The sequence below is a fragment of the Elephantulus edwardii genome, unplaced genomic scaffold, assembly GCF_000299155.1.
Source record: "Elephantulus edwardii isolate Elephantulus edwardi_28Jun2011 unplaced genomic scaffold, EleEdw1.0 scaffold00065, whole genome shotgun sequence".
Lineage (NCBI taxonomy): Eukaryota > Metazoa > Chordata > Mammalia > Macroscelidea > Macroscelididae > Elephantulus > Elephantulus edwardii.
The window spans coordinates 1,785,610-1,794,313 of record NW_006399815.1 but is presented as its reverse complement, the minus strand read 5'-3'; positions in this window follow the sequence as shown (position 1 = coordinate 1,794,313).

Genomic DNA, 8,704 nt, shown 5'->3' with positions numbered 1-8,704 from the left:
GCAACAATGAATTAATGGAATTCCAAAATCTCTGTAGATGTTCATTGAAATGAAAAATAAACAAACTAAATTAAATTAAAAAAGGGAAAAAAATAATAGAAATTGTCAAAAATTAAATGGAATGCATAAAGATCAACATTTTAAGTATTAAAAAAAGTCAATAGAGCAGGAGGATATAACAATAATAAATATCTATGCACCAAATGATAGAGCTGCAAAATATACAACATAAACATTAACAAAACTGAAAAAGGAAATTGACAACACCACTAGAGTAGTTGAAGACTTCAATACACAACTCTCAAGAAAAGATATAAATACCATAGAGAAACTCAACAATGATCCTGAAGAATTAAATCACACAGTAAGCCAACTTGATCTCACAAGTGCAGTGCACCTTCTTTTCCAATGTCCATGGAACATTCTTGAGAATCACATTTTAGGTCACTAGCAAGTATCAACACATTAAAAAACATAGAAGTACTACAAAGCATCTTCTCAGACTACAATGCTACAAAATTAGACATTAATAACAAGAGGATAAAGGAGAAAAAATCCATTCATGTGGAAGCTGAACACACCTTGCTTAGCATGAGTGGGTAATAGAAGAAATAAAAAATGAAATTTAAAAGTTTCTTGAAAAAAATAACAAAGAAAATACAACTTAGCAAAATCTCTGGGAAATAGCCTAAGGAGTAATCAGAGGTCAATTTAAAGGAATAAGCAAATACATGAAAAGGCAAGAAAAAATAATTGACTCTATAACCCAGAATTCAAATAAATTGAAAAAGAACAGCAAAATAACCCAACACCCTTTAATTATAAAAATATGTCAGAAAGAAATTAAATAGAAAAGAGAAAAACAATTGAAACCATCAACAAAACCAGGAATTTGTTCTTTGAAAAGGTCAATACAATCGACAAACTACTAGCAAAACTAACAAAGGAAAAGAAAGAAAAGACACAAATAATTCTAACAGAGATGAAAGGGGCAATGTTACAATAGGTTCTACTACAATAAAAAGTTTAACAATGGAAGATTATGAAAAACTATATGCAAACAATTATAAAGACCTAGAGGAAATAGACATATACTTACAAATTCATAACCTACCTAAACTGACACTGACCAAAATTGAACATCTGAACCCATTACAAAAGAAGAAATTGAATAAGTAATAAAATAACTTACAACAACAACAACAAAAAGCCCTGGACTAGATAGTTTTACAAGTGAATGTTATCAAACATTCATAGAACTGTCACTAATTCTACATAAAGTATTTCAGAATCTAGAAAAACATGGAATTCTTCCAGACTGATTCTACAAAACAACATATCCTTGATACCAAAGCCAGGTAAGACACCATCATAACAGAAAACCATAGGCCAATATCTCTCATGAACATAGAATAAAAATCTTGTTTAAAATCCTGGCCAATAGAATCCAACAACACATAAAAAAAAATTCGCCATGACCAAGTGGAATTCATAACAAGTATGCAAGGATGGTTCAACATAAGAAAAACAATCAGTGCAATTCCTCACATTACCGCAGCAAAGAACAAGAACCATATAATTCTATCAATTGATGTAGAAAAGACCTTTGATAAAATCCAACACTCTATCCTGATTAAAACTCTGAAGAAAATAGAAATAGAATGGAATTTCCACAACATAGTAAAAAGTATATACACAAACCCAATAGCCAACATTGTTCTCAATGGAGAGATTGAAAGCATTCCCTTTGAGAACAAAAACGTGGCAAGGATGTCCACTCTCACCTCTCCTGTTCAATTTTGTATTGGAAGTTTAGCAATAGTAATAAGACAAGAGAAGGAAATAAGAGATATCTAAATTGGGAAAGAGGAGGTAAATAATTCTCTAGATGCAGATGTTATGATAGTATACTTAGAAAACCTTAAAGACTCAGCAAGAAAACTACTGGAGAGTGTTTATCAATTCAGAAAAAATGGCAGGGTACAAAATCAACATACAAAAATCAATTGGATTTCTCTACAGTTACAGATAAAGAACTGGAGCTAAGAAAAGCAATACCCATTACTAATTCCTAATAGGTAATCACAAGATTAAATACTTGAGAGTAAATCTAACTAAAAACACAAGGACTTATTCAAAGAAAATTACAAAACATTACTACAAGAAACAAAGAGCAAGGAGAAATGGAAAAATATACCGTGCTCTTGGATAGGAAGACTCAATATTGTGAAAATGGCAATACCACCAAAGGCAATTTACATTTTCAGTGCAATCCTAATACAAATACCAATCCCATTCTTCAACGAGATGGAAAAGACAATCTCCAGTTTCATATGGAATGGAAAGAGGCCCCTATAATAAGCAAAGCACTCCTTAAAAAGAGAAACAGGGTAGGAGACATCTCACTCCCTGATTTCAAATCCTACTACACTGCCATGGTGACCAAGACAGCATGGTACGGGTACAATGACAGACACATAGATCAATGGAATAGAATTGAGAATCCAGAAATCAGCCCATCTACCTATGGTCAACTGATTTTTTTTTACAAGGAGATGAAATCAGTTAAGTTGGAAACGACAATCTTTTTAAAAAATGATGCTGGCAAAATTGGAAAACTGTCTGCAGAAAACTCAAGCAAGACTCATACCTCACCCCATACACAGAAACCAACTAAAGTGGATCAAGGACCTAGGGCTAAAACCAAGGACTATAAACATCATCAGAGATGATGGAAGAACTCTAGAAGCCTTCATCCACAACATGAACAGTCTTCCAAGCATTCTGAAAAACTTACAACTAGGAGAGGATAAAATAGATGAATGGGACCTTCTCAGAATCAAATCCATATGCACATCAAAAAATTTCTCAACAAGGTAAAAAGAGAAGCCACAGACTGGGGTGGGGGGAAATATTTGGTTATTACATGCCTGATAAGAGTCTTAAACCTAGAATTTATAGAATACTCGAGCACCACGAGATAAAGGTAAACAACCGATTGCAAAATGGGCATAGGATATGAATAGACACTTCACCAAAGAAGATATTTAGATGGCAAACAAGCACATGAAGAAATGTTTAAAATCCCTAGCTCTAAGAGAGATGCAAATCAAAACAACTAAGAGATATCATCTCGCCCCAGTAACAATAGCAAAATTCAATACAGCAGCAAACAACAAATGCTGGTGAGGTTGTGGAGAAACTGGAACCCTTATTCACTGTTGGTGAAAGTGTAAAATGGTGCAACCACTATGGCAGACACTATGGCACTTTCTCAAAAAGTTGGAAATAGAAATACTATTTGACCCAGCAATTCCACTACTGGGAATATGCCTTAAAGAAAACAGAACTTCCAACTAAGCAGATATATGTACACTTATGTTTATTTTTGCACTGTTCAAAATAGCAAAGAGATGAAAACAACCCAAGTGCCCATCAAAAAATTAATGGCTAGGGAAGCTGTGGTATATTTACTCAATGTAATAACATTCAGCCCTGAAAAACAAAGAACTCTTAAAATATTATACAAAATGGGTGACCTTGGAGGACATTATGCTGAGTGAAATAGCTCAGCACAAAAGGACAAATACTGCATAATGTCACTATTATAAAACAGGACTAACAGTGGCATGGGGAAAACTAAGAAAAAAGGGAAAAAATAATATAAACTGCATTGAAACAGATGAGGGATAGAACAGTTTAGAAGGAATATGTGATTAGGTATCACTTGCGTGACACCAGTCCAGAATTAGAGGTGCATAACAAAGTAGACTGGGGGGCGGGCGTGGGGGAAGAATTTGTCCAACAATGAAAGAATTTTTTTTCAAAGAGATGGGAAAACTGGGGAGATGAGTAGGGAGGAAAACGTGCAATGATAAATAAATGGAAATCCAAGTTCTCTGTAGACATTCATTTAAATCTCAATTAAAATTAAAAATAAATAAATAAAAAGAAAAGGGGAAAAGAAAAAATAATTACAGCATAGAAAATCCCATGGGTGGTAATGATTTGAATCTATTTCGTATCACTGAGTTTGGATTCTTGATTTTTAAATCGAGGTACAGTCTAAATTTTACTTAACTATTTTGAGTGACCCATTTAGAAGACCATATTTAAAAAGTACTACCGAATTCAGAAAAAGTCCTAGTAGTGCAACTGTTAGTTGTACAGCTGCTAACTAGAAGGTTAGCAGTTTGAATCCACTCATTGACTTTGTGAGATAGTTGATCAGCTTCCATAAAAATTACAGCCATAAAAATTGGAAGAATATGGCCTGGAAAATATTGTATTGAATTTTGTATATAAACAATAATAATAATTATTATTATTATTATTATTATTATTAGTATTATTATTATTATTATTAAAAAGTACAAAAACCATTTGCAGACTGGAAAAGCTAAGTAAGACCTCTCTACCATTCCACATAGGGCCACCATGAGTCAGGATCGATTCAGCAAAACCTAGCAACAACAATCACTTCAGTGGTTTCTTAAGGAGTATTGAACTTCATGTTATAGAAAACAGTAAATAACATCTGTAACCAGAGAGTGAAATGACATCACCCCACTTCAGCATCCATCACTTTGTTTTATCTGCCCAACTCTGCTTAGGTTGTTCTGATACTAATTCCAAACATCATACCACCTCTAAATATAAAACCACAATACTATCACCACTCCTTCAAAGTAATGACAATAATTCCTTTCCTTGTCATATATACAAGCCATATCCACAATCTGCCGATTGTCTTATAACTAATATGTTATGGTATGATTTGTTTTTTTGCACCTTATTTAAATCAGGCTTAAATAAAATGGGTAGTTTTATGTTTCCTATGTCTCTGTAAAGGAGCTCTGGTGGTCTAGTGAGGAAGGAGCTGTGCTGTCAACCCAAAGGCAAAGAGTTTGGATCCACTAGCTGCTCCTTTGCAGAAAGGTAGGAAGTCTCCTCCATGTGATGTACAACCTCTGAAAAAACCACTGCGGGGTCAGGTATGAGTCGGTTCCAGCTAGAAAACACTGGAAGTCTCTTTAGGGGAGTTCTGGTGGCCTGGTCCACAAGCAGTCACACTACTAAGACAAAGGCAACGCCTCCCTGGTTCTTTGAATTCCCCATGGGGCCCCTGGGAGAAAGATAGACAGTCTCCTATCATATGGTTGTCAGCTTTGGAAGCTCAGTGGAGGTTTCAAGTCAATAGTAGTGAGCTTGAGAGCATTAAAGTCTCAAGACATTGATTGGATGAGAGCACCCTGGTGACCTTGTGATAAGAAGCTGTGCTACTGTGCTACAATCCCAAAGGCAGATGGTTCAAAACCACCACCTGGTCCATGGGGGAAGGATGAGCAGTCTTCTACTATACTTCTGAACACCTGCTGGAGGGTCAGCTGAGTTGGTTCTGTCTTGAAGGCACATAAGAACAACACAGGTTGAAAGACGTGGACCTCCACATTTTTTATGGTTTAGTTCTTTGTTGAAAAATCTGGAACATTCAACCTGTAAAGTGAAGAAGGTTCCCTAGTGGCACAGTGATTAAGCATTTGTCTGAAAACCAATAGTTCAGGGGTTGCAGCCAAATGACATCTTCACTGTAGAAAGATGTGGAAGTCTGCTTCCAGAAAGATTGCAACTGTGGAAATGCTATGGGACAGTTAGCTGTACTCTGGCCTGCAGGGTCCCTGTGAGTTTGGAACTGATTCAACATGTGTGGATTGAGGTTTTTTATGATTGTGTTTCTGTGATGTTAAGCATGTTCCTCTGTCTCTTGTATTTCCTATTAGTTACTTAGACATTCTCAAGGCATGGATCAGATTCCTTTTTCTTTTTGTCGGGCTTTACCTGTGCTTTGCCTGAACATTAGGGAGTGGGGGTATTATATTGTGCTCTTCATTATAAGACACAACAAGGAATCCCTCCTTTTGAAATTACACTCTTGTCAGAATTCACAAATTCAAGAATTGTGGGATAGTGACAGTCTTTGTTCTATTCTTTTTTATTTATGTATCAGCTAAATTCATTTTTCTTAGAGCAAAAACTGTCCTGCTGATGCTTTTGTTTAACTCAGTGGCTGGTTGGTCTTTTGTATGCTTCCTTCATTCCCTTAAAAAAAAAAGAATAATCCATCATGAGCAAGTGGGATTTATAACAAGTATGCAGCGATGGTTCAACATAAGAAAAACAATCAATGTTCCCCATATTAACAAAGCAAATAACAAGAACCATATGATCTTAACAATTGATGCAGAAAAAGTATTTGATAAAATCCAATACTTGTTCCTGATAAAGATCCTCAGCAAAATTGTAGTAGAAAGGAATTTCCTCAAAATAGTGAATAGTATATATGCAAAACTAAGAGACACAATAAAGCAAAAGACCTAAAGAAATGGGAAAATGTGTTTCTGTTCATGGATAGGAAGACTCAATATTGTGAAAATGAGAATTCCACCAAAAAAACCCTACATGTTAAATGCAATCCCAAAATAGATACCAAATTCATGTTTCAAGGATATTAAAAGGAAAATGATCAAGTTTATTTGGAAAGGAAAGAGACCCCAAATAAGCAAAGCACTCCTAAAAAAATACGAAGTGGGAGGTATAGCACTCCCTGACCTCAAAATCTATTACACCGTGGTAGTAACCAAAACCGGATGGTACTGGTACAACGATAGACCAGTAGAACAGAATTGAGAACCCAGAAATAGACCCAACTATTTATGGTCAACTGATATTTGACAACTAAATAAAACCTATCAAATGGGGAAATGACAACCTCTTCAACAAATTCTGCTGCCAAATTAAACTGCTTTCTACAGAAAGCTGAAACAGAATCCACATTCTCAAACCATACACAAAAATCAAATCAAGATGGATCAGAGACCTGGGACTAAAACCCAAACCCGTAAAGTTCATCAAAGACAAACTGAAATCAAGCTTAGGTAGCCTTGTCTATGGTATAAAGAAACTGCCAAATACAGCCAGAAATGTTCAATCTGGAGGGGATAAAATTGTTGAATGGGACCTTATAAAGATTAAATCCCTATGTGCATCAAAAACTTTTTCCAACAGAGTGAAAAGATAACCTACTGATTGGGAGAGAACATTTAGCAATACCATTTCTGACAAGGGTCTCATATCAACAGTTTACAGAATCCTACAGGACCTGAAGCACTTTCTGCAGAGGGTCAAGGACTATAGCCTTTAATATGGATTGAAGTTCAACATCAAGAAAACAAAGATTCTCACCACTGGGCTGATGGGCTGCATCATTATGAAGGGTGAGGAGAATGAGATTGTTAACAGCTTTAGTTTGTGTGGCTCCACAATCAACACTCTTGGTACCAGCAGCCAGGAAATTAAAAGTTGAATTGGGAAAGTCCCCTGTCAGAGACCTCTCCGAAGTACTGAAAAGCATTGATGTCAGTCTGGAAACTAAGGTGTGCCTTATCCAGGACATAGTCTTAGCAATTACTTGCTATGCATCAGAAAGCTGGACAATGACTAGGGATGATAGAAGAGAATTTAAGCCTTTGAGCTGTGGTGCTGGAGAAGAGTGTTGAATATACCATGGACTGCTAGGAGAACAAACAGATTCATCCTAGAGAGGGTGAGAGCAGACTACTCCTTGGAGGCGAGGATTCTGAAGTTTCATCTGACATACTTTGGACATGTTGCAAGGCAAGACCTTTGAAACACCTCAGTTTTTATTCCTCTGATCTTTAAGCTCATTATGACTTTGTGTTACTTCCTGCTCCAACTGTACCAAAAAAAAAAGGTTCTTTTTTTCTCATTGCCCAGTGGATTTTTCCTCTCTGAATTTGAACAGCTTCCCAGCATGTGGTTGTTAGGTGCTATCAAGTTGAACACTACCCATAGTGACCCTATGAATAACAGATCTGAACCCTGCTTTATCCTGTGCTATCCTCATACTTACTGACACATTAGAGCTCATTGCAGCAGCCACTGCTTCAACCCACCTATTTGAGGGTCTTCCTCTCCTTTGCTTACCCTCTACCTTTCTGAGCATCATGTCCCTCTCTAAAGTATAGCACTTTCAAAATGCCCAAAGTATGTGAGGTGAAGCCTCACCATCTTTGCCTCCAAAGAGCACTCTGGCTGCATCTTCTCCAAGATATATTTGTTTGTTCTTTTGGCAGTCCATGGAATGTTCAGTACTCTTCTCCAACACCACAGTTCAAAGGCATCAGTTCTCTTTCATCCTTATTCATTGTTCATCTCTCAGATGCATAGCAAGTGATTAGAAAGACTATGGACTGAATCAGACACACCTTAGTCCTCAAACTGACATAATTACTCCACAAAAATTTGGAGAAGTCTCTAACTTCAGACTTTCCCAGTACAATACATCTCCTAATTCCCTGCCTACTGGTACCAAGCGTGTTGACTGTGGACCCAAGTAAGATGAGATTGTTTACAGTTTCAATATTTTCTCCACCTACCATGACTGGAACAGCACATCAACAGAGAAGTCCAGGCTGGTTTCAGAAGGGGTCGTGGTACTAGAAATATTGTAGCTGATGTTAGATGGATCTTGGCTGAAAGCAGGGAATACCAGAGGAGTGTCTATCTGTGCTTCATTGACTATGCAAAGGTATTTGACTGTGTAGATCATAACAAACTATGGCTGACTCTGAGAAGAATGGGAATCCCAGAACACTTGATCGTTCTAATGCGAAACTTATACTTG